This window comes from Zootoca vivipara, chromosome 6 (assembly GCF_965207765.1).
Source record: "Zootoca vivipara chromosome 6, rZooViv2.hap1.1, whole genome shotgun sequence".
Lineage (NCBI taxonomy): Eukaryota > Metazoa > Chordata > Lepidosauria > Squamata > Lacertidae > Zootoca > Zootoca vivipara.
Window position 1 is genome coordinate 81,100,050 of NC_142589.1, and position 26,192 is coordinate 81,126,241.

Here is a 26,192-nt window from a genome sequence, read left to right on the forward strand (position 1 = left end):
TCAGCATTTGCTGGAAGCCGTATAATGAAGGGTCCAATGGGCACTTTGTGGGGAGGGAGGGCTACAGCTTAGGGGCCACCACGGAGAAAGCCCTCTCCCCATGGGCCACACCCTCCCGAAGTTTCTGGGAGTGGAGGACTCCCTCTGCCCTTCTCAGCACCCGAGAGGGTATTGATGAGGCAGAACTATGGCCTGAGGGCCACAGGTAAGTGATAGAACATCTACATACTATGGATGCAGAAGGTCCCAGGATCAAGACTAGGAACGATAATTTAATTCATTTCTGAACTGCTTGCATTCCGAAGTGATTTACCATGAAGCGATTTACCACGTAATAACCTTTATAAAGCAGTTACGTATATAAAAACAATGGTGCGTATAAAAACAATTAAAAAGCCAATTATAAATATAAAACCAGCTTAGAACAACAGGACAAATGTTATGACCAATTCAGTTCCAAAACAAGATACCAGTCGAGGTAATGATTTTAGAAGGCTGGAAGAGGAATGTCTTTTGCAGGTTTCAAAAAGACAACAGAGAAGGTGTGTGTCTGACAGGCAGTGGGAGGGAGTTCCAAAGGTGCCACCACACCTGAAGGCACCTGGGCACATGGGATCTGCAGGACACCCTCTCCAGCGTGACGCAGTGATGTTTTGGGTACATATGGGGTAAGGCAATGTTTTAGGTATCCTGGTGTCAAGCTGCCTAGGGAATGTCCCCAACCCTGAAAGCTTGGAGAGACGCTGCCAGTCAGTGTAGAGTAGACAATCAATACTGAGCTAGATTGAGCAGCTTACTACATTCCTCTATTTGGCTTTTGCTGCACTGCCCACAAAGGGGCGCCCTTGCTCTGCAACGGAGTCCCAAACTGAACAGGACTTTAAATTTCCACTTTTTCTTACAAATTAGAAATGCCAGGCTCATTTCATCCTTCCACCCAAAAAACAGCTTTGCGTTAGTTTGGGCTAGGCCTGGTCCTAGAACCCTGGAGAGACACGGGTTCGAATCCCCATGCAGCAAGGATGCTTGCTGCGGGTGACCTCTCTCCTGAGCCTGCCCTACAGGGTTGTTGTGATGATAAATACAGGGAGTGGAGAAACACGCCCAGAGGAAAGGTTGCCTAAACTATAAATTTCTAAAAACAAAAACAAAATGATCATGATGATTATTAAAATTAACACCATTAATCTTAAAAATCAGATTAACCATGTTAATGTATTTTCATTGATACAGTAATAAGTTTTATACGATGGTTTTGATAAAATCAATGCCATGACTATTAGTAATTAATTAGATCATGTTAATGTATTTACAGTTATAATTATTTAATACTTACGATTATCAAAATTAAAACTATCAATACTGTATGCATATTTAGGATAATTACACTAATATATTTGCACTAATATATTTAGTTGCACTAATATATTTAGTTATAATTATTTTATACTTACTGTTATCAATGTTAATACTGTCAATATGCGTAATTAGGTTAATTACATTAATGTATTCACAATTACTTCATACTAATCATTACATAGATAAATGATTGGATTAATTACAACGATTATATTAATATACTCACAGTTATTTTATATTACCGGTTTTTAAATCAGTATTATCGATGTGAACAATAATAACAATAACAACAATAATACTAACTTACTAACAACAACGATAATATCAATGTATGTATAGTTAGGGTGATTTTCCTCCTTCCCTCTCCCGTCTCCTCTCTCCGTCAATCATTCATTGAGGCAGCCAATAGGCGCGCGGGCTCCTCCCCTCCCCTCGCTCACCGCGCTGCTGGGCGACGCCCCCTGAGGAGCGCCGCCAATCGGAAGCGGCGTCCGGCCTCCCCGGCTGTGCGGCGGGGAAGGGGCGTGGCCGCTGTTGCCGTGGCGACGGCGGGAGAGCGGGCTTGTCCCCGGATGTTGCCTGGTTTCGGCTGGGCCGGCTCCCAAGATGGCGGCGCGGCAAGGGGGTCCCTGAGAGGGAGCCAGAAGGCGGCGAGGAGGAGGAGGTGGAGGAAGGAACGAAGGGCGGCCGGAGCGCGGACCGGAGAGCGAGTGAGCGAGAAGGCAGGCAGCGGGGAAGGGGCGCGGAATTGGAAGCGGGTGGGGGGGGAGAGTGCTCTCTGGGGTGGCCCACCTTGCGGGGTTGTTGTTGGCGGGCAGCCCAGGGGGGCGGAGCTGGCCTCGGGGCGGGGTTGGCGTGGCTTATTTATCAATATGCCGCTGTTCACATCCCAACTTTGCCCCCTCTCTTCCCCCCCCCCACCGGCACGGGGTTCAAATTCTTCTCCCTGTTTTATCCTCGCCACAACCCTGCGAGGTAGGCCAGGCGGAGCGTCAGTGAGTGGGTGGGCGACAAGGTTCTCACCCGGCGGGCTGAAGGGGGGAAGGGGCAGGAAGGGGGTCTCTCCCCCCCCCCAAGGTCTTAGCTACGCCATGCACCCGGTGTAGGTAAAGGACAGGTAGGAAATGCAGTCGTAATATTCGCATCCCACCCTCTGCTCCAGGAAGCTCAAGGTGGGATATGTAGCTCTTTGCTCCCCCACCGCCCACCTCCTATTTTATCCTCACAGTAACCCTCCAATGTAGGATGAGAGGAGAGTAAGCAGTGGCCCCCAAGGTCACCCCCTCCCCAGTGAGCTTCATGGCCTGGTGGGGATTTGAACCCTGGTCTCTCCCAGGTCTTAGCTAAGCCATGCACCCGGTGTAGGTAAAGGACAGGTAAGAAATGCAGTCATAATAGTAGCAACCATTCGCATCCCACCCTCTGCTCCGGGGAGGTCGAGGTGGGATATGTAGCTCTCTGCTCCCCCACCGCCCATCCCCTATTTTATCCTCACGATAATCCTCCGAGGTAGGATGGGAGGAGCATAAGCGGATGGCCCCCAAGGTCACTCCCCATGCCCGTGAGCTTCATGGCTGGGTGGGGATTTGAACCCTGGTCTCTCCCAGGTCTGGCGCTCTAACCACTAAGCCAGTGCTGGATCTTTCTGGGGAGTGGAAGGGCAGCAGGGTTTGATGGGTACAGAGGGGCTGGGGTGGAATTTGTGGTAGGGAGATTTGTGAGAAGCAGCAGTGTGTGTGTGTTGGGTGAAGATCGCTGGGTTCGAATTCTGGGGGGGGGGTTGTCCTGGGGGAGAAAGGGGGTGTGATGGGGGCTCCTGGGGGATGTGGGCGGGGGAGGGTTTTACTGACTCATTTTGGCATTCGTTAGCTGCCTTTTCCAGCTGAAGCTGAATGTTCATAAAACAATAAAATGCAATGGGAAAGAAGGAACTGCAGCGAAGCCATTTCGTCATCAATATGTATTGGGGGGGGGCACCACCACCTGGGAGAGTCAGGAGGCCAAGGCCCCAAGGGCCATCCTAAAGAAAAAAGATATTGTCTTAAGAGTTTGATGACAGGCCTGCAGCTAAGGGGCCACACACACACACCTGGAGTGTGGAGAGGTGTTGTCCAGGCACAGTGCTGCAGCTAAGAAGTCCTTGCCCCGTGCCAACCCAACCTCTGGCAATCTCGGCTGAGGACATTAACACATGAGCTGCGCCCTATAGGGAAAGGGGTCTCTTTTTATTTATTTAAGTTCAATATCACCCTTCATCTGAGGGTGGTTTACAATATAAAAAACACAAAAATACATAACGTAATGACAAACAAAACAATGCCCCCCCCAACACAAACACATAGTAGGAATGGCTGCAATAGCTGCTAGAGGGGAGATGAAGCGGTGGCTGCTTGGGGTGGCAAAGTGGGCCTAAGGGTGAACAAGTCACAATGGCTGTCTTCTGTATCTCCCCACCCCCCTCAGTTATGAAGCTCTCTTATTATGGGTTGACTTGGGGTGAATTTTCTCCAAGGGGCTCTAAGTGGTGTACATAGTTCTCCCCCTCCTTCAATCCCCACAACATCCCTGTGAGGTAGGTTAGGCTAAGAGGCAATGACTGGCCTCCAAGATCGCCAAGAGAGCTTCATGGTTGAATGGGATATTGGAACCCTGGCCTCCCAAGTCCCAGACCGGCAATCTTGGCAACTAGACTACACTGTCTTTCTCTAGTTTCTTGCCATTAGACCTTTGTGACAGAACAGGCTATGCATCTGAAGAAATAATGGGAGCAGGTAAAGGTGGCTGTTTATGAAGTAGTGTGGGCATGAAGGGTCAAGGGGGCAGGAGCAAGGAAGAGTGGCATGTGGCTTATAAGAGTTTGGCACGTTCCAGATTCTCCCTCATTCTTTATTCCATAAACAGCATATGTTTTGTACTCACGGAAATGATCAGTCTGTATTTATTGAGCCTGAAATAATGTGCCAACAGTTTTCCGCCGCTGAAAATGGTAAAACACCCTTCTGCTACTTGGCAGGATTGGCCTTCTGCCGTTTCAAAGACTGTCCTGCAACAGAAACCCTTGTCAACGGAGACAAATAACTACTGTCCAAAAAGCTGCCTGTGGTTATTATGAGCTGTGTATCCAAATTGAGTGAATGTATCAAATAGCCCAGGGGTCATCAACTTTTTCAGCAGGGGGCCGGTCCACTGTCCCTCAGACCTTGTGGGGGGCCGGACTATATTTTGAAAAAAATAAATGAACGAATTCCTATGCCCCACAAATAACCCAGAGATGCATTTTAAATAAAAGCACACATTCTACTCATGTAAAAACACCAGGCAGGCCCCACAAATAACCCAGAGATGCCTTTTAAATAAAAGGACACATTCTACTCATGTAAAAACACGCTGCTTCCCGGACCGTCCGCGGGCCAGATTTCGAAGGCGGTTGGGCCAGATCCGGCCCCCGGGCCTTAGTTTGCCTACCCATAAACTAGCCAGAATGGTGTTTGGAGAGCCCATCATAGCCTGAAGGTTGGTCGGGGACACAGGGATGGACACAGGGCATTTCATGTGGGAAGGAATGCCACTTCAAAAGGCAGCTGTTTGGGCTGTGGCATTGCAACACAGCTTATTGCAAGATGAAATGGAACCTTATTCATAACACTTCTTTGCTTGTTTCATTGGATGGGGCGGAATCCAGGGGGGCACTTCTGCCAGAGTGGCTGTAATCTCTTGGGATGGAGCTTGCGTGAACTGACCCCTTTTTCCTATCGTCCATTGAGCAGATGTCTCCAACAGACGATTTCTAAATCTCCTTCAATTAGCTAGAGTGGAAATGCCTCTAATTGCTGGGAAGTGAAATGCAAGTGAAAATTTAAAAGTGAAGCGAGCCTTGGCCTCTTTGCACCCGGAGACATTTCTGTTTATGCAGGAGGGTGCCGACCAGTCCCCTTTGGTGGATGTGCTTGAAAAGTATCGCCTTTCTCTAAAAGCATATTGATTGGTGGACATGCTTCCGGAGGCTTTTCTCTTGGCAGAGTTGCTTCTGATTGATACATCTCGTCCAAATGGACAGAGCGCTGGCTTGTAATTCACTTAGGAAGGGCGATTAATACATCTGGTGTGACGATCAAAGCTCTGCTGCAACACTCGGAGCGAGTGTGTTGTGTTGTTGTAGTTACAGACACCAGCAAGCAGGTTTCTCTTTGCCAAATGTTCAGCCCTGGGGATGTTCCACAGTTGCGGGACAGCCGCTATAAAATTTCCAGGCTGGGAGTGCAGCAAATTCAGGAGGTCCTTATCTAGTCTTTTGGCTTGTGACAGCTAATTTGGTTTGGGATGGGGGTGTTCCTGTATCTTCTGCAAAAGGTTTTTTTGTTTTTCTTTGAAGTGGAGAGATTCCCCTTTTGGTTGTTTAGGACAGGCATCCCCAAACTGCGGCCCTCCAGTTGTTTTGGCCTACAACTCCCATGATCCCTAGCTAACAGGACCAGTGGTCAGGGATTGTGGGAATTGAAGTCCAAAACATCTGGAGGGCCGCAGTTTGGGGATGTCTGGTTTAGGATTTGCACTTCCTACAGCAACCCACAAGCCACATTCACTTCTTCAAGTGTTTGTATGTGGTTCACAGGCACCTGGAAAATCCATTACTGCAACATAATGTAATAATAGTAAACTCAGATCTCTGAGTGCTGGTCCTTGTGTATCCAAAATGGCACCATCCATGCAAAAGGAGGAAGTATCAGAAGGCTTTGGAATACATGAAGGGCAGGGAGAGGAGGCAAAACAGCCAGTAAGATCTGAGCATATTCAATGCCATGAGATGCTGGCTCATTGCTTAGAGGCGAGGGAATGGAGTATCCTGGAGCAGGGCATAGCTGGCTAGGGCCCTCAAAAGGAACACTCCATACAGCAGTATATTGTTTTAATTCTAGCTCTCAGGGTTACAGAAATGTAACTTGAGAAACAGGCTTGGGGAAACAGGATCCAGCTCAAGGGCCAAATCCTTATCCCCCCCTCCCATGGACCAAGTTTGACTTGGTGGGCCTTCACCAGCCACATTTGTTAAAATGATTTCCGAAATGTAACTTGTCAGCAGTGTGCAACCAATATTTGTATTCTTGTTTTTCAGTAGAGCTCAAAAGGGGTGTTTTAACCTGGCAACAGCTGTGCGGCAAAGATTAGCCAAGAGAGTATCACTTGCCCAGGGCCATCCGCTTAGCAGGAGTCTGATTTGGGGTTTTCCTGTTCCAAACTCAGTGCTAGCTACTGCACTAACTGCCACGATTTATCACGGGATCTTTTGGACCTGGTAAGCTGAGCAAGTGATAGAAGAAATCTGCTCCGATAAACCCTTGCTCAGAATAAAGAGGTGGCCTGTGTGTTCAGGTAGCTCCTTATCAGATGCATTTCTGCAGGCTTGTTTACCCAGTCATGGATCAGATGCTATCTCAAGTTTATTGGGGGAACAACCCCTGCCTTCACCAGCAAGGCATCCCAGGATGTCCCAGTCGTGTACCTTTGCTGAGTACTGTGTATTATAGCTCATTTACAAGGTCACTGGGTTTCTCTACGAAACTCTGATTTCTATCCACCAGTAGAACTGAGGCTGATACTGATTGTCTCATGATATACATACTGTATATGAGATTGATGACTCAGAATTGTGTTTGTATAGGTCGGTAGTAAAAGCCGAGTCTAGTCTTGCCAGGAGTTGATTGTCTTCCAGCTCATTTTAACCTCGTTTGCCCCTTGGACATACCAACCAAAAAAGAGAGGTTTGTTGCAGGGGGTTGTGCCCCATGATCATGGAAGAAATACAAAAGCACTCCCAAAATGTTTCACAGAATTGACAAACCCTCTGATGCAAAAAGCAGACCTGTAGCTCTTGGCCCCTTCTGGCAAGCTGACACTGTTATGTATAATAACTAGCTTGGAACCACTTCAAAGGAGGAGAGGATCTCTCAGCAAGGAAGCAACCAAAGGAGAACCCAGGGAAACTGAAGATGAAACCATTTGTAAACTTGGCAATAGTCCTTAAGGCATGTGGCACAATTGCAAATTTTTCATGAGGGGAGGGAGAATTATTCGTCTTTGAAATGTTTGCCATTGGAGTTGCCTCTCTACAAATGGTGAGGGCTAGAAACTTGCTGCTTTAAACATGATGAAAACGAGAATTCTCAGGGCCTAATGAACCCTGGGGCAAAAGAGCCCCCGGGGGGGTGAGCTGTGATTCACATTAGGCAGCCCACAAGCGTCTTACTGGGTATCTACAAATTGCCGTTTGCTGGAAACCCCCAGCTGCGGAGGGGAAAGAGATGTGATTGACTCTGGCAACTCGAAAGAATGCTTTCGATACAAAGCACCAAACAAGGCCTGAAAGCTAGCCAAGAAGCAGCTTTCTCTTGCCAGTGAAAACATTAACTAATCCCAGCAACATTTTAAAGAAAATGCTCAACTTCTGGTAACGGAACAAACCTGTTGGATGAATAAATATATTGTTCTTTGCCTCTTACAACTCTGGCTGGGGATAAAAAGACTTATGGAAATAAGACTCCGGAAGCATCGTTGTTGAGTTCAGGAAGCGGGCTGCTTGTAGGCAGTGGGAGGAGAGGGGCCTGGCTACGCACAAGATGGTCCTGTCTAGTATTGCCCCAAAGTTCTGGTCATTCGGACTCCCTGCTGTACTACTGCATTTTCCCAAATCCATGAAGTTTAGAATCAAAAATTCTAGTTGAGCATCACTGCTTTTTCTTACAAGTGAATAACTTCAGAACAAAACCCCTTGCCTATTCTTGATCAGAATATGGTTCAGTCTAGTCCACCTTTCCAACTCCAGCAGTGGCCAGCTAGAAACTTACAAGCAAGTGGCATATTCTGTGGTATATTGCCTCTGCATGAGGAGGCTCTCCTTTGTTGTCACAGGGGCTGGAGCCCCTCCCCTAGGAAATAAGGTGCCAATGTTGGGGGGGTCTTTTAGTTTGTGAGGAGGAAAAGTGATAAAGGGGGACATGATAAAATAATGCATGGTCTGGGGGGTGGGGAAAGGAAGTTTTTTATCTGTCTCATAGTACCAGAGCCCAGGACCATCTGATGAGGAAGCTGAATGTTAAAAACACGGAATCTTCTGCCACAAGGTGTGGTGACAGCCATAAAGTTGGATGGCTTTAAAAGGGGTTTAGACCAATTTCTGGAGGATAAGGCTATCAGCAGGTATGAGCCGCAATGGCTGTGTTCTGCCTCCACCACCAGGAGTAGGAGGATTCTGAATTCCATTTGATGGGAATCCTAAGCGGGAAGAGCAGAGGTTGCTCTCAGGCCCTACTTATCACAGGGATCTGGTTGGCCATGGTGGGTAACATGATGCTCGACTAGGTGTTGATGAGACCTCTGCTCCATGAATTTATGTTTCCTACGGTAGTTCTGCTGGATCTCTCAGCGGCTTTTGACACCATCGACCATAACATCCTTCTGGACCGTCTAGAGGGGTTGGGAGCTGGGGGCACTGTCATACAGTGCTTCCGCTCCTTACTCCTGGGCCGTGTTCAGAAGGTGGTGGTGGGGGATGAGTGCTCAGACCCCTGGGCTCTCACTTAAGGAGTGCCTCAGGGTTCTGTCCTCTCCCCAATGCTTTTTAACATCTACATGCAGCCGCTGGGAGAGATCATCAGGGGGTTTGGGCTGGGTGTTCATCAGTATGCGGATGATACCCAGCTCTACCTCTCTTTCAAATCAGAACCAGTGAAGGCGGTGAAGGTGCTGTGTGAGTGTCTGGAGGCGGTTGGAGGTTGGATGGCAGCTAACAGATTGAGGTTGAATTCTGACAAGACAGAAGTACTGTTTGTGGGAGACAGGAGGCGGGCAGGTGTGGGGGACTCCCTGGTCCTGAATGGGGTAACTGTGGGACCAGGTGCGCAGCCTGGGAGTCATTTTGGACTCACAGCTGTCCATGGAGGCGCAGGTCAATTCTGTATCCAGGGCAGCTGTTTATCAGCTCCATCTGGTACGCAGGCTGAAACCCTACCTGCCTGCGGACTGTCTCGCCAGAGTGGTGTATGCTCTAGTTATCTCTCGCTTAGACTACTGCAATGCGCTCTATGTGGGGCTACCTTTGAAGGTGACCCGGAAACTACAACTAATCCAGAATGCGGCAGCTAGACTGGTGACTGGGAGCAGCCGCCGAGACCACATAACACCGGTCTTGAAATACCTGCATTGGCTCCCAGTACGTTTCCGAGCACAATTCAAATGTTGGTGCTGACCTTTAAAGCCCTAAATGGCCTCGGTCCAGTATACCTGAAGGAGCGTCTCCACCTCCATCGCTCTGCCCGGACACTGAGGTCCGGTGCCGAGGGCCTTCTGGCGGTTCCCTCGCTGCGAGAAGCCAAGTTACAGGGAACCAGGCAGAGGGCCTTCTCGGTAGTGGCACCCACCCTGTGGAACGCCCTCCCACCAGATGTCAAAAAGAAAAACAACTACCAGACTTTTAGAGGACATCTGAAGGCAGCCCTGTTTAGGGAAGCTTTTAATCTTTAAGAAATTAGTGTATTATTATTATTATTATTATTATTATTTATTATTATTATTTATCTAATTTTTTTAAAGCCATCTAAACCAGAAGCACTTGCTTCCCTCTTAAGGAATTATGTGTGTGAAATTGTACTTAATATTTTCAACTGTTATATGTATAGCTTATTGTTGTAGGGAGCCCAAGAAGAAAGGTCCCTGCCCTGAGATGCTTATGATCTAAAATTTGACCCCGGGGCATCACCTGCTACCTGGCACCTGCGATTATCAAGAGGGATATTGTTTGGTTTGTTGCTATGTATTTTTGTGGTTTTGTACTGTAAACCACCCTATGATCCTTCAGATGTCTTCTAAACGTTAGATAGTTGTTTATTTCTTTGACATCTGATGGGATGCCACAGGGCAGGCACCACTACCGAGAAGGCCCTCTGCCTGATTCCCTGTAACTTCGCTTCTTGCAGTGAGGGAACCAGCAGAAGACCCTCGGCGCTGGACCTCAGTGTCCGGGCAGAATGATGGTGATGGAGACGCTCCTTCAGGTATAATGGGGCGAGGCCATTTGGGGCTTTCAAGGTCAGCACCAACACTTTGAATTTTGTCCGGAAATGTCCTGGGAGCCAATGTAGGTGTAACCAAGTGCAGCTTGTATGTAAAAAAAAGTCTGCTTTTTTTTTAAAAAAAAGTCTTCCTGTTGAAACCTTGCTACTTGATTTTTGTCTTCTTTCAAATGAAAAATTTCATGGTTTTGAGAGGAAAGGAAGAGACCGGGGGGGGGGGGAGGAGGAAGAGATATTTTTACATCTGAGTTGGAAGCCTCGTTATTTTGCAGAGCCTTATGCTCTAATTTCGAGTGCCTGAAAAACATATGGAAGACTGTCTCTTTGAACATCTATGCTCAAGAGTGGGGGGAGTCTCCCATCTGTTCAATGTACAGTTTGATGTGTTCATAGGCTGGACAGGGTGGAAGCCTCTTGCCTGTGCCCTTTGTGCTATCCACAATTCCATGGATGCATATTTATAATGTGGTAGTGTGGACAGAGCCAGGCATCTCAAAATCTGATACCTGGAAGCTTTAATTATTGTTTTTTAAGGCTTGTGCTGCAAGGTGCCCAAGTTTAATGCTATCGGCTTAAAAAGCCACTTCTGGTGTCTAGGAATAATTTTAGCTCATATATATATATAGAGAGAGAGAGAGAGAGAGGTGTTGATCTTGAATGGCATTACTTTGGTGACTTGCAGATGCAAATAGCATGACATGTGGAAATGTGCTAATTGGGCAGGGAGAGTAGACACAAGACAGATGGGGAGCCTGTTGTCTTAACACTGCAGAAGAAAAACGTAGCATGGCTGCAATTTTAAGGCAGCGAACTCCGAATTGATTAAAAATTGAAGTACTCTGAGAATCCATTAGACGGTCTGTTGGTATGCCTGTACTTCTAACAATTTAAAGCCGCATTTTCTGGCAGAACGGCACTTGGAGTGGCATGCAACATGGCAATAAAATAAAGCAGTAATAAAAAATTCACAAAACACCAACATAATCCTAAAAGCCAAAGACAGATATATGAAGAAGAAGAAGAAGCACCAGTTAAGAACAGGGCACAGTCAGCCAGAAGGAATTCTTGAAAAAGAAGAAGAAATGTTTTTGCCAGCTGTTGAATGGACAACAAGGAAAGACCTCCTGGGGAAGCAGGTTCTGCAGATGGGGTGGCACCACGACTGTATACGTTGAGCCCCTGCCTTTTCCACCCACCCCAAAAGTCTCTCTTGTCAATCTGAGAGAACAGGGAGCAGGTGCTTCCTAAGGTACTCAGGACCCCGACCATTTAGGACTTCAAAGCTCAAAACCTGCCTATTAAATTACATCCAGGAGCAAATAAGCAGTCAGTAAAGCTTCCCTCTGAAAATCAGATAGTGTCCATACATGGCTTGTAAAAACCTCAAGACAGATCTGAGGCAGACCGAGGCTGGACGTGCTTGTGCAAGCTCTGATCGCCAGACCAAGCTCCACCTCCACATAACTCCTTAATGGATCTGTGTTACAGGTTGGAGCCAAGTTATCCTTTGACACTCTTGAGTAATTTATATTTCATGGGCTTTCAGGGGCTGGGAGAATGGGCAAGTTCAGGGTGGTGAAGGTGGTGCTCTGCCCACCTGCTCAGTGAACTTGCCCACTGCCTCCAATTTTGCCTGCTAGTGCATCTCTGATCTTCTCTAGCCTGGCTTGTTGGGGGTCCTCTTCCAGGGCATTCCGAAAGTCTGTGCTGAGCGTCCATTATGAGTCAGTGCCGGGCTCTAGTAGCATGGCAGCCAGGTTTGAGCTCTGTGATCTGCTGGGATGCATTTGAGATTTCTCTTCTAATGATAAGCAGTAGAAAAATATTATTAAGTTAACTAAATGAACTGTATAGATTACATATCCCTAACCTCGTCTTCTTTTTTTTTTTCCAATAAATTTTTATTGATTTTTTCCATTAAATTCTTTACAACAACTTAATATCTCCACATTGTATCTTAATCAGATTCTTACAAGTTCAGACTTCCCTCCTCCCTTTGGTAGTAGGTATAGTTTTCTTTAGTTTGCGCATTTTAGAAAGGCATAACCCCACTTTGACATCTTATATGGTTAACCAAAAAGAATAACTTGAAAACATCAACGTTGTAGGTTCTAACATATACCCGCCAGAGTCTTTAAACTTTTATAGTTCTCCTTGACATACTCCCGAAATTTGTTCCATTCTTCACTGAATTTCGTGTCCTCCTGGTCCCGAATTCTGCATGTCAGGTTCGCCAATTCTAAATATTCCAGCATTTTCACTCGCCAGTCCTCGATTGTGGGCATTTCAGTCGTTTTCCATCTCTGGGCTAGAAGGATTCTCGCTGCCGCTGTGGCGTACATGAACAGTCTTTGATCTATTTTCCGAATTTCGTTTCCCATCAGCCCTAGCAAAAAGGCCTCCGGTCTTTTTGGGAATGTGTATTTAAATAATTTTTTAAGCTCATTGTAGACTTGTTCCCAAAAGCTTTTGACTTTGTCACACGTCCACCACATGTGGTAGAAATGGCCTTCAGCTCCCTTGCATTTCTAGCATGCTTTGTCTTTTTTTCTATACATCTTTGCCAACTTAGTTGGCGTCATGTACCAACGATAGACCATCTTTAGTACATTTTCTTTTAGTGCTATGCATGCTGTAAATTTAAGGTTTTCCTTCCACAGTTTTGTCCATTTGTCAAAATCTATATTATAGCCCAGATCAATAGCCCATTTTATCATGCAATCTTTCGTTATCTCATCCATTGTATACCAGTTAAGTAACAGAGCATACATTTTTGATAACAATTTAACATCACTCTCCAACAGCTCAATTTGGAATTTCAATCTTTTCTTTTCAAATCCTAACTTTTTCTTGTCTGCCAAAAATAAATCATTAACCTGGTGGTACTCTAGCCATACAGAAAAACAATTTCTAACCTCATCATATGGTTTTAATTTGAATCCCGAATCCGTTTCGATAACCAAATCCTCATATGTGGTCACTTTCTCCTCCATGTTTACTTTTTTAACTGACAATAGATTTGTTGGGGAGATCCACCATGGGGTTTTCTTTTCCAATATTCTTTTAGTTCTGTCCCAAACCTCATAAATTGAACTTTTGAATATATGGTTTAGAAAACCCCTGTGGGCTTTGACTTTGTCCTGCCACAAATATGAATGCCATCCGAACCGGTTTTGGTAACCTTCTAGATCTAAAATATCCGTATTTTTTAGCAAAATCCAATCTTTCAGCCAACATAAACATGCCGCCTCATAATAGAGTTGTAATTCTGGCAGAGCAAAGCCCCCCCTTTCCTTTTTATCCACCAATATTTTCATTTTTATCCTGGGTTTTTTGCCCAGCCAGACGAATCGTGACAGAACTCGCTGCCATTCTTTGAATTGAGCAACTCCCTTAACCACGGGAATGTTCTGAAACAAGAACAGCAGCCTAGGCAGTACGTTCATTTTGATCGCGGCTATTCTGCCCATGAAGGATAGTTTTAATCTTTTCCAGTCTTCTAAATCCCTTTTAATTTCCTTCCAGATGGCTTCATAATTGTCTTTGTACAAATTTATATTTTTCTCTGTCAGCCAGATTCCTAGATATTTGACCTTCTTGGCTACCATAATCCCAATTTCATTTTGTAATTCCGTTATCTCTTCCTTTGTCATATTTTTGACTAATAATTTCGTTTTTGTTTTATTAAGTTTGAAACCTGCCAATTGGCCATATTCTTCCATCGTCTTCAACGCTTCTTGTAAGCTTATTTTTGGGTTTTCAACTGTAAGAACCAGGTCGTCCGCGAACGCTTTCAATTTGTATTCTTTAATCCCAATTTTTATGCCTCTAATTTCCTGCTGCTTCCTCAGATGTTTATTCAAGACCTCCAGGACCGTGATGAAAAGAAGCGGCGACAATGGGCAACCTTGCCTAGTGCCCTTGGTTATTTCAAATTTGTCTGTTAGATTGTTATTGATTATCAATTTAGCATTTTGTTCTGCGTAAATCGCCCTGATCCCCTTTAGAAATGTTTCTCCCATTCCCATCTCTCTTAAGTTTGTTAGCATGAAGTGCCACGAGATGTTGTCAAACGCCTTTTCGGCGTCGACGAACATCAATGCGGCCTGTTTGTCACATCTATTTTCCAAATATTCAATTATATTGACCACATTTCTGACATTGTCTCTTATCTGGCGGCCAGGTAGAAAGCCTGCCTGGTCTTTATGTATTGCTTCATTCAGAACCACCTTCAATCTGTTCGCCAGAATATCTGCGAATAACTTATAGTCATTATTAAGCAATGAGATGGGCCGGTAACTTTTAACATTTAAGGGGTCCGAATCTTTTTTTAGTATTAGTGTAACAAATGCTTCCTTCCAAGAATTTGGAATTTCCCCCGTTTTAAGGACATTATTCATCACTTCACATAACACAGGGGTTATAAGCTTGCCCAAAGTTTTATAATATTTAGCCGATATGCCATCCGGCCCCGGTGCCTTTCCCATCTTCATCCTCTTTATTGCCGACTCGATTTCCTTAATTGTTATATTGCCATTTAATAAATCCTGTTTGTCTTTTGGGACCATCTGTATTTTATTTTTCTGAATATATCCTTCTATTTTTTTAAGGTCTTCCTTTCCTTTTCTATAAAGATCTCTATAAAAGTTTTGGAATGCTCTACTTATTTCCTTGGGGTCCACTGTTTCTTTTCCAGCGTGCACTAATTTGTTAATTGTATTTTGTCTTTGTCGCATCTTGATCTGCCAGGCCAAGAATCTACCTGCTTTGTTGGCCGATTCAAAATTCTTTTGCCTCATCCATTTGATTTTCTACTCCACTTCCTGGTTGATCAGCATTGAAAACTGAGTTTGCAACATTTTGATCTTTCGTTTCAAATCTTCATCCTTGGGTTTACTTATTAATAATCTCTCACTTTCCATGAGGTGGTTTAGGATTTCTTCCTTCTTTTTCCCCCGTTCCTTTCTCTGTTGGCTATTTTTCTGTATCAGGAAGCCCCTCATCACGGCTTTTCCGGCGTCCCACACCACATCAATCGGTGTTTCTTTATTTAAGTTCCATCTCAGATAGTCCTCTAGCGTTTCTTTCGCTTTCTCTGTGATTTCCTTATTGTTGAAGAGGCTTTCATTCATTCGCCACCTGAATGATGTTTTATTTTTATCTTTTAACTCTAAATAGATTGGATTGTGGTCCGCTAGCGTTCTGGGAGAAATTTCCGTCTTGGAGACTCTTGGGACCAAATCGTTAGACACCCAGATATAATCAATCCTTCCCGAACTCTGGTTCGGTTCCGAAAAAAAGGTGAATTGTTTTACAGTTGGATTTTTGAGCCTCCAGATGTCTACTAGACCCGCCATATTAACCATATCGAAAAATGATCTTGGTAGCTTCCCCTCATTTTTGTCTTTTCTTTTCATCGATCTATCTAGATCGGGTATTACCACCCCGTTACAATCTCCCATTAGGATTATCTTAATATCCTGATAGTCCAACAATTTCTCGTTAAGGTTTGTATAGAACTCAGCTTTCCTTACATTTGGTGCATAGATGCCGATTAATATAACTTTTTCACCCTGGAGTACCACTTGGATCATCAGAATTCTACCTTCCTCATCCTTATAGACCCATTTAGGTTCATATTTTTCTTTAATATACATAACAACTCCCCGTTTTTTACTGACATCTGATGCAACAAAGTCAATCCCAAGTCTCTTATTTACCAGAACTCGTTTGTGTTTTTTCGCAATATGAGTTTCCTGTAAACATAACCTCGTCTTCTAGATGCTGTAGGTCTTGAAGCCAATTGGGGATCAAGGGGTTTTGTGAATGGATCCCCCAAATCCAAGGTCTCATTGCTGACTCTCTCTCTCCCCTACCTGCCCCGCAATGGTGTGGGCAGCACTGGAATGTTAATGGCTTGCCCATTTCTACTGTGAATGACTTTTTTGTTGCTGTTGTGCAAGAAATTTCCTGGCTACCCAACCTTGCCTTTTGCCCTCGGGTTCAACTGCACCTGCATCTCTTAATAAAAGCAGATTTTCTCCAGCACGGAGGAATTTGCAAAGTGGAGTCAGGCAGTCTGCTTTTAAAAAACAACTGCTGTGCATCGTCCTTGTGCAGCAGATATCTCCCTGCGGTTCTCCCAGACAGCGCAAGGCTTTGCTCAGGATTTGGGCCTTGCTTTTCTCCGGGGTTTCCATAATTGTTAAGATGGAAGTGTGCTGCTTTAACTGTGTTCTTCTTCCTCCATCCCTCTCCCCCCCCCCTTTTCTCTCCAGGCTTAATGGGAACACACTCATTCAGGAAAGAAAAGAGAGGCAATTTCTGAGCGCTTTGCTGATTTGGCTAATCCCAGATAGCTAATTCTCTTGTATGGGCCCAGTGAGGCAGGCTGCTGCGTAAGTCCCAAACACAGCTCAGCAGCAGCATTTGTGCACCCGTATTGGGGGGGACCTCTGTGGTGCTTTGCTTTCCTCCAAGGAAGAAAACCTCTGCTTTTTGCTGGCACCGGCTCCCTTTATGTCGCTTTAATGGGAGATTTCAGAAATAGGTCTGCTGCAGAGAGCATATTATGGGGGCAGGAACCCCCAGCTCTCAGGGCCTTAGACTTCCATAATCCCACCCTTCTCATATTCCTCCCCTTGTTGTTTTTTAACCCTTTAGGTTAGCTCCTTGAAATAGCTGTGCTCTTCTGGTAATTGGTGAAGCGCATTGCAGCCTCTGTTCCCTTAAGAAGATTCGAAAAAGGTGGAGAGCTGTGTTGATCCATTATTTTGCTTACACCCACAGAGCAGGAACACTGAGCAGAAGGCCCAGTTTATTAGAATCAGCACAGCTGCATTCCTGAGCATGGTTCCCTGGGAGGGAGTGCCACTGATCTCAGAGGTGTTGACTTCTGGCTGAATCGGGTCAACTTGTAAAACACCTTGAGCTTTAACAAAAGATATTCAGCCAGCTGAATTTCAGTCTCTAGCTTTTAACTGGAATTGCAGACCATCTTCCGAATAATTATTACAGTTTGAAATGCTGGTGTGAAGTTAGGAGCTGCATCAGATAAAATGAATGGATCCGACCTCTTTGTGATCGTTGTCTTCATTCTCAGGCTGCTTCTATGCTAATTTGTCTGTGTCGTGCAATTAATCTGGAAAGTTTCGTTATCCCTTTATTTGCTTCCCAGTAACTGTAGTGCTCGTGCAGGTGAGTTCATTGTTCCTAAAAGCCCAAAAGGAGCTGCACTTCACTGTATTTCCCCTCCTCCACTTCACCAATGGTTCAAGCACCATCTCTTGTGCAAGCTGCTCTTGGAAATAAAATGCTGCAGAGGGTGGACTCCTGCCTTTAAGCCAATTGCATCTGAGGGATGCACACCAAAGCCCAGGAACTGCAGAGGAAAGGGAAGCTCAAACCTCCCTCTCATGTGATTAGTCTGCTGCTTCATGTTCCTCGTTTATTTTACCACGCCAGTTGCCTCCCCCCCCCCTTTCACGTTCCTGCCACAGAGGTCTGCGTGTCCATGGTGAACTTGCCAGCGTTGTTGCATCCTTGGCCTTTTCTCCTTGGCTTTGCTCCAAAGAACCAAAGACAAGTGTTTGGGAAACTTTATTCTCCTATGTCCGTATAGTTAAAGCTATGGTTTTCCCAGTAGTGATGTATGGAAGTGAGAGCTGGACCATAAAGAAGGCTGATCGCCGAAGAATTGATGCTTTTGAATTATGGTGCTGGAGGAGACTCTTGAGAGTCCCATGGACTGCAAGAAGATCAAACCTATCCATTCTTAAGGAAATCAGCCCTGAGTGCTCCCTGGAAGGACAGATCCTGAAGCTGAGGCTCCAATACTTTGGCCACCTCATGAGAAGAGAAGACTCCCTGGAAAAGACCCTGATGTTGGGAAAGATTGAGGGCACTAGGAGAAGGGGACGACAGAGGACGAGATGGTTGGACAGTGTTCTCGAAGCTACGAACATGAGTTTGACCAAACTGCGGGAGGCAGTGGAAGACAGGAGTGCCTGGCGTGCTCTGGTCCATGGGGTCACGAAGAGTCGGACACGACTAAACGACTAAACAACAACAACATTCTCCTATGTGGTGCTATCTGCATTCAGGCACGGGGTGGAATGCAACGATTGTCTCATCTTGTTGATGGGAGTCCGACAGGGAGAGGTGTGTAATCTGTCACCCTGTTAAATGGAATATTCGAGTCCGGTGGAGAAAGAGAAGAGCAGAGGCCCAATCGCCGGAGCAAGGTACCTCTTCCAGGTGTGTGGCTTCATGGTTAGGCCCAGGGCAAGTGCCTCATACATGAGTGAGCTGCATACGCAAGTGAACCAGACAGCCGGTGTGGTGCAGTGGTTAGAGTGTCAGACTAGGATCTGGAAGACCATGGTTCATATCCTCCCCCCATTCAGGCATGATGCTCATTGGGTGTGACCTTGGGCCAGTCACTGCTTCTCAGCCTAACCTACCTCACAGGGTGGGGATTAAATGAGATGGGGCAGAATTGTGTACACCACCTTGAGCTCATCAGAGGAGAGGGTTGGGATATATATACACAATTAAAAAAAAACTTGTGAGGTGTGAGCAGTCCTAATAGTGCTGCCTGTTTGTACCTCTTGCTCTTAATCCAGATAACTAGGAAGTCTCTGGAAATTCCAGAAATTTCTTGGCTCTCAGCTTCTGCGCTTGAGATGGTTCCAGTTGTTGCCTCGTTTCTGTGTGTCCCTTCCTTTGTTTACATTGTGCTTTGAAAAGTAATGAGGGTTTTGAATGTTGGCGACATGTTTGAATGAGCAAACTCTGGCAGACTCAGTTTCTGACATAGCCAGCCTTGCAGGAGGGAACTTTCAGTATTTAGAGTGAAAATGACAAGGCAATTGGCAGGAATTACTTTAATGGGTAAGAATTAGTTTTAAATTATTCTCATTATAAATAGCTGGTATTGTAGTTCCTGGCTCTGAAGCAAGCAAGATGGAATGATGTGTCACAGAAAGGAAAGGTTGTAATTAATAAAACAAATCTTAGTTAAACTAGCACAAAACACACACACAGAGAGAGGGGGGGGGAAGGTTGGTAAATCAATTACATTCATCCATTTCCCTACAGATCTGCCTCTAATTCATTCCGCAGGAGTTGGCTGAGACTTGCAGAGCTTTGTGGGATGGGGGCGAGAGAAGATGCTCAATTATTAGGCTGCATCTTTTAATTATATATATTGACACCTGCTTTACAGAGGGAAATAGGGGAGAACTGACACTTCCTAGGTTTTCTGTAGTGGGTAGGTGCCATTCTCTAGTGGAGAGGTTGTCCCAGCGCCATCATGGTTGAGATGAGCAACAGATAAGGAAGCAGCAGAACCTTCCCCTTAGACTCACTTTGATATTTTTTAAGTAATGGGTATGCTTCCTGCTAATGAAGATTAGTAGCAATTGCTGTGAGTTCCACCAAACTGTCCTTCCCTCCCATCCCACGTGTGTGTGTTTTAGCAGGGAAAATATGCTGTAATTTTGGTAACGATGTAAAGAGCTAATTAAGGGTCTTGCTCAATCAACTAGCAGCTTAATTACCACCAAATAGTAATCGCTTGCGGAAGCACTGCTGCCACCACAAGCCCTGTGACATTTCTGGTTCTGCACCTGAGGGGCTTGTGCAAAATGGGGAAAGGACACCCCCCTTTTAAAAGGCCCATCCCAACTGGGATTTCTGGAGGCGGTGGGAGGATCTGCTGAGGATTGTGATTCCTTAAACGTCCACATCTTCCCTTTCCACTGGGGAGTACACAGGGTGGCATATATGGGCCTCCTACAGGGAGGTCTGCTATTCAGACACCACTTGGACTGTCTTTGCCCCCACAAGGCGCCTTCTGACCACCTCTTCGGCCATTCAAAACAAAACAGTAAACCCCAGTAAAGGGGCGGGGTGTGAGTGAGTATTCCTTGCATATTTTCCTTGTCTTCAAATATTCCTCCCTGGGCCATTGCTCACTGGCAGAAGGTCCCGGCTTCCATCCTCAGCATTTTCCAGCAGGGCTGGGTCAGGCTCCTGTCTGAAACCCTGGACTGCTGATGCCAGGTGGTGTATAGACAACGCAGACTTAACTGGACCAGCGGTCTGACTGTACAATGCAACTTCCTGTCTGGCTTGTCTAGCCTGATTGCACCACTGCTGTTTGCGTGTGGAGGGTTGGCACAGCATTTCCATGGCTCAACCTTGCCTCCCAGTTCGTGTGGCCCCAGGGAAGGCTTTGAGCCTGGTGTCTCCACCAGAGGCATCCCTGCCACAAGGCAAGGTGAGATGGTCACCTCAGATGGTAAATTTTGGGTGGCCGAGTGAGGGAGAGGGACTTGACCCAGGGCACAGTGTTGGGTTTTCATTTCCATTCCGCCTCAAAACAGTTGGATTGCATTCTATGTTTTAAATGATTTGGGGGGGGTGGAATTCTGTCCCACTCAAGCCCCCTAAAGAAGAAAATGCCATAGGCTGATCCTGAAGGCCACATGACTGCTGAAGAGCTGGTCCCCAGAGTGCAGCGGCTGGCGTGTTCTTGAGGTGGGATAGCTGGAGATGCCTGTGTCAGATCTCTCCGCATTCCTGGCATGCCTGCTGGTCCCCCTGCCTCCCTCCTATGCCCCTCTTTCCTTTGGAGGCTGCTCAGGCGCTGACTGCAATTGGCCAGGGCCTTCTGCATCTCTCAGAGCTGCAGTCCATGCGGAGGCTTGTGTGTGTGCTGAGAGATGATAGACCTCTTGTTGCCCTCCCTCCTTGTTTAATGCCTGCACCTACCCATTTGCCTTCTGGGCATGCTAATCCCTAGAGAGAGGGATGAAATCAGAAGGTGCCTGACTCTTTGAGAGGGAGGGAAGTGAGTGCACTCGGCTGGACCAGCAATTTCCAGAAGTCCAGTTTGGCGCAGACCCATTCTGAGCTTGGCTTTTCTCTGGTGTCCTGATGGCAAAAGCTCTGGGGCAGAGTATTTCAGTGCCTCTTGAGTGAAGCTGGCAGCCAGACTCTGGCAGTGGCTGATAGTCCTCAGATATGACTAATAGAGAGTCACTCTCCTGGCAGCAGATGTGAAAGATTTCATAGGTCACTTTGCACACTCTTTATCTGGTTACAGGGGAAAGAGTTTCCGCTGGTAAGAGCAGAGGCCCATTGGGAATGCTTCTGAGGCCAGTGGGCTTGAATGGGCAGAGCCTGCTGAACCTTGAAGCTCACAGGGAGCCTGGTGCAAATCACTATTTCAGTTTGAACTATATTTGTGGATATAGCAGACATGTTCTGGCCTGTGGGAAGCAATAATTTCTTCTAGAGCTCTGATCTTACAAACATCAGAAGAGCCTGCTGGATCAGACCAATGACCCATCTAGTCTGACATCCTGTTATCACAATGGCTGACAAAATACTCAAAAGCAGAACCCGAGCAAAAGAGCCCCTCTCCCTTCCTGTGTTTTCCAGCAACTGCTATTTGGAAGCTTCAACTGTGGAGGCAGAGCATAGTCATCGTGGCAAATAGCTATTAATAGCCCTCTTCATCATTTGTCTCAATCTTTTAGAACCATCTAGGTTGGCGCCCATCACTGTCTCCTGTGCAAGCGAGTTCCATAGTTTAACAATCTTCAGCTGGTGTGTTTGGACCCCCTACTGGGTCAGGTGGGTTACAACAGGAGCACCAGCACCGTTCAAGTGTGGGGCCCTGGGTTTGAAAAGGTTGAAGACCACTGGTCTAGAGAGCTGGTAGGAAAGGTCTTGTAAGCAGGATGGGAATGAATAGGTGATGTGAGGTGAGAATATTCTCTGCTAGAAAATTCTCCAGAGAATATTTTCCACAAACTGTAAATTTTAATGTAAGAACCAGTTTTACAACCCACATTTTAAAAATCTAGTAAATAATAAGTCAAGCTGTGATGTTGCCAGTGTAAGTAATGAATAATGATTTTTTTTTGATCCAGTTACATTACTGGGCATTGTGTCATTCACCATTGGCAGTTGGCAACCTAATTAGAATTCAGAGTTGATGGTAAGTATACAGTTAGTGGCAAGCTTAGTGATCGAATCATTCACGTTGAATTTTCAATTTCAAGTTTGTTGCAAAAAATCAAAGAATGCAAATTCACAGCATTGCCCCATTGAATAAAATTATCTGTACAGTTTTTGGTTGCCATCTGAACAAGTTTACCCATGAATAAACATGTACAGTATATTAACTAATTATATCATTTTCAATGTACGGTATTAAAATTATATCATTTTCAATGCATTAAAATGAATATTCTCCTATTTTAAATGAAAATTCTCTAATATTCTCATTAATCGAGAATATTCTCGAGAATTTAACATCACTAGTAATGTGGTCTCCCTTTATTACATCTTGCAGATATGACTTAAACAAACCTAAGGGCAAGTAAGGCATTGTGGATTAACCGGCATCTCCAGCTATCCCACCTCAAGAGCAGGCAGGCTAGTTGCCCAAGTTCATAAGGCCCACAGTTGCAGAAATTGCAACTCTGTTCAGGACTTGCTTTTGAGCCCCTCTTCCCCCCCCCCACCATAACATAGAATGACAAATACCTGGGGTGGCTCTCCAGGTGTTGTTGGAGTCCCAGTAGTCCCCATCCACCACAGCCAGTGGCTCCGGATGATGAGAATGGTAGTCCAACAATATCTGGAGAGCCACGGTTTCACTATTCCTGCCATATGCAAACAGTTGTGTGGGTGAGGGGAGCCAAGATAATGCCTTTAAACTCTTTTAATTTTTACTTTCCTGTCGGGGGTGGCTCTGGTGGTTGTGATGTTCTTTATTAATGAGCACTTTGGAATCCTTTGGTGTCAAGTATATCTTTGTAGAATTGGGTAGGAAGTCGCTTGAGGAATGTGTGGAAGCCCAGGCCTGTGAAGCTTCAGCCTCTGCTCATTAATGTCACAGGGAAGCCTTTATCTCTTACTTCCCCCCTGCACGATGTGCCTGCTTTCCCATCACAAATATTTCTGTTTGGCTGATTAAAAACAGATGTGCGATGTGTGGGCTGCACACAGGGGTGGACGCCTGGGAGAAGCTGGAGAAGCGTAACGATACCGTTCTATGAAAAGATCAGTGAGAGGACTCCTGTCAGGGGGTTTTAGGGGAGTGACAAAGTATTTGGAAAGTTGTAGCAGCATTGGCTGTAATTCCTCCTTCAGGCCTTGGATGCAGTCCGCCAAGCCCTGTCAAATGAGTGGCAGGTTTTCAGAAAGGTGCCATATGCCTTGGGTTTTGGGGTGGAGACAGAACGGTTCACACGAAGCTCTTGTGTGCATCATTCAAGACTTTGATCCTGCCATAGTTCATTTCTGGGTTCACCATCCATGGTTGACTCGAAACAAGCTGCGTTGCAGAGAACCTGGGAGAAGGCCACATACATGGTGCCTCCCCTTCACCCTTATCATCTTGGGAGCCTCCCAGATCATCTCAAACCAGGATTATGTTTTGAAGCATCACCACAAAGCTCCTCATGTGCCCTGAGATCTGGGCTGCAGCTAATCACTGCTTCCTCTCTCTTTCACGTCTTAGCTTTTATGTGTGAATTCATTATGCAAGGTTTCTTGGTTTGTTTTTTTTAAGCTGTGTAGATTTATTTCATAGGAAATCCTGAGATTTTTCAAAGGAACAGACTTGCAGATGGCTGGCACTTTTGCATTTTTAAATGCGCTGCTTTTCCCAGTCTTACCTGATCTGGTGCCGGATGCCTGTTTGCCACATTTATGAAAGACACCTTTAGTTTGGATATATTTCCTTTTCACCACAATGTTTTCCAGTTTGGGTCAGTGTTAGAAACTCAGATACATAAGTTGGAGCCCAATGGCTCTGTAAACGAAAGTTACAGTTGCCAAAATGGAATGTCTAGTTGCCATTTTGGAGAAAGACAGCTCTCAAGTCTTATTTTTCAAATGATGGACTGACTGTGATTAATTATCAGTTAAACATCTGTCTACTTCAGATGACAACCTTGAGCTAGGTTAAGGGCTTTGAGAACTTAAAGAAGAAAAGTCCCTTGATCCAGGGACAGTGATACCTTGGTTTAAGAACAGTCTAGTTTAAGAACGATTTGGTTTACAAACTCCACAAAACCAGAAATAGTGTCTTGGTTTGAGAACTTTACCTCCGTCTAAGAACGGAATCCGAACGGTGGAAGGGCACCGGTGACGGGAGGCCTCATTAGGGAAAGCGCACCTCGGTTTAAGAACAGTTTTGGTTTAAGAACGGACTTCCAGAACGGATTAAGTTCATAAACTTGAGGTACCATTGTATTGGCTTATTCTGACTTCCTTTTCTTAATGGTAACATGGACCATTCACAACTGTGAGCAGGGCAGTGGGGTGGGGTAAGGGAAGGCAAGCAACAACAATTCACTATAACATTGTTCACTGCTCCTGCTCAGGCTGCACAGAGAATGAATTTTTGGTTCCTGAAATTGATTCTGATTGTGCAGATAAAATATAACGGATAAATAATGCTGTGGTATTAGTGTGTGAAAACAGTCAAGATCCAAGGATCTCCAGGCAGGCACCTCCAGATGGTGGTGGTGTCAGGCACCATCCTGGCATCCAGGCACCTTCACTCGGTTGCAAATGACTGATAACCAGGTGCAAAATGTGCCTGGTGCCTGGCTAATTTCGAACACTGGTTTAGGTTCAAGCAGGCTCTGCGAAGACCCACCTAGGCAGGCTGCTGCCACGTCTGCCTGAATTGCTTTCAGGCAGGTCTTTCGGTTTATCTTCTCAAGCAGCAAGAGGAGGCCAGCTAAATGGAGAGCTCTTGCACAGCAAAGCTGGTAGGGGAACAGCTGGAGAGACTAAATTAAGCTTAGGAGGCCTGCAAACAACCTGCAGGGGGAAAAGTCTGTTTTCTGAACATTCTTCCCTCCATCCCTGCCAGTGATCTTTCTCTGTCCTGAAATGCTTTCGCTGCATGACCCAACTCGACAGGGTTGAATGGTTTCTGCTGCTCGTTTTTAACTGTTCCTGTTTTGTTTAGGTTTAATATTTGTATTTAGCTTTTCCAAAATACCAAGTTGAGCTCAAAGTGGCTCGTAATAGCATTAAAAATTAGCAAACATCACTATCACTAGGCTAAAGACACAATAGTGTACAAATAAGGCAAAAGGGGAAAAAGCTAATGAGATAGTTAATACAATCTCATAGAGATGCAGAAATGGCTGCTGGGCACCAGCCCTGTACCAGTTGAAGGGGCTTCTGTACCCACTACATCAGCACAATTGCAGGCAGTGGTCACTGAAAATGCAAAGGTTGCCATTTCACGCCCATCCCACGAGGAAGGTAAGACTTGGTTTCAATCTCATTTCTGCTGGTGGAGACCCTTAGGGACTTGGTATCACTCTGAGAACAGAATCTTTCTTGGGAGGTTGGGAGGGGGAAAGAAAGAAAGAACCCACAACCTCTGTGTTGTCCAGTGAAAGGATAGATTTCGCGTAACCCCCCCCCCCAACACAATTAGTTCTTAGCGGTATGGTCTGCTGCCAGACTGCATTAAAATCATCATTACAGCAAATTCCTCTTGGAAGCCATCAAGAGACTAAGATTGATTATACGTAAATGAAAAGGGACTTTGATTTCATTTGTGATTGCTTTATTGCTTAGAAAAATCTTAACGTTGCCGTTGGGAGTTTTGTCCAGGTTTGCATGACCTTGTAGGAGAGTTTCTCTGTTAAGGTTGGAGGTGAATTGTCACTGTGTTTTGTTTTGTTTTTTCTAAAAAGCAACAACTTGGAAGCTGACCTT

At 45.5% G+C, this 26,192-nt stretch overlaps 1 protein-coding gene across 2 annotated transcripts in view; it reads left to right on the forward strand.

Moving 5' to 3' along the window:
- Positions 1-1,917: 1,917 nt before the first annotated feature.
- Positions 1,918-26,192, forward strand: part of PAK4 (p21 (RAC1) activated kinase 4) — a 76,712-nt gene continuing 52,437 nt past the window's right edge. The window contains exon 1 of one of the 2 annotated variants that reach the window (XM_035117683.3): positions 1,918-2,069. The gene's annotated coding sequence lies outside the window, so the exon portion shown is untranslated. Of the gene's footprint in view, positions 2,082-26,192 lie in introns of both variants that reach the window. The other variant, XM_060275473.2, reaches the window with a different exon arrangement.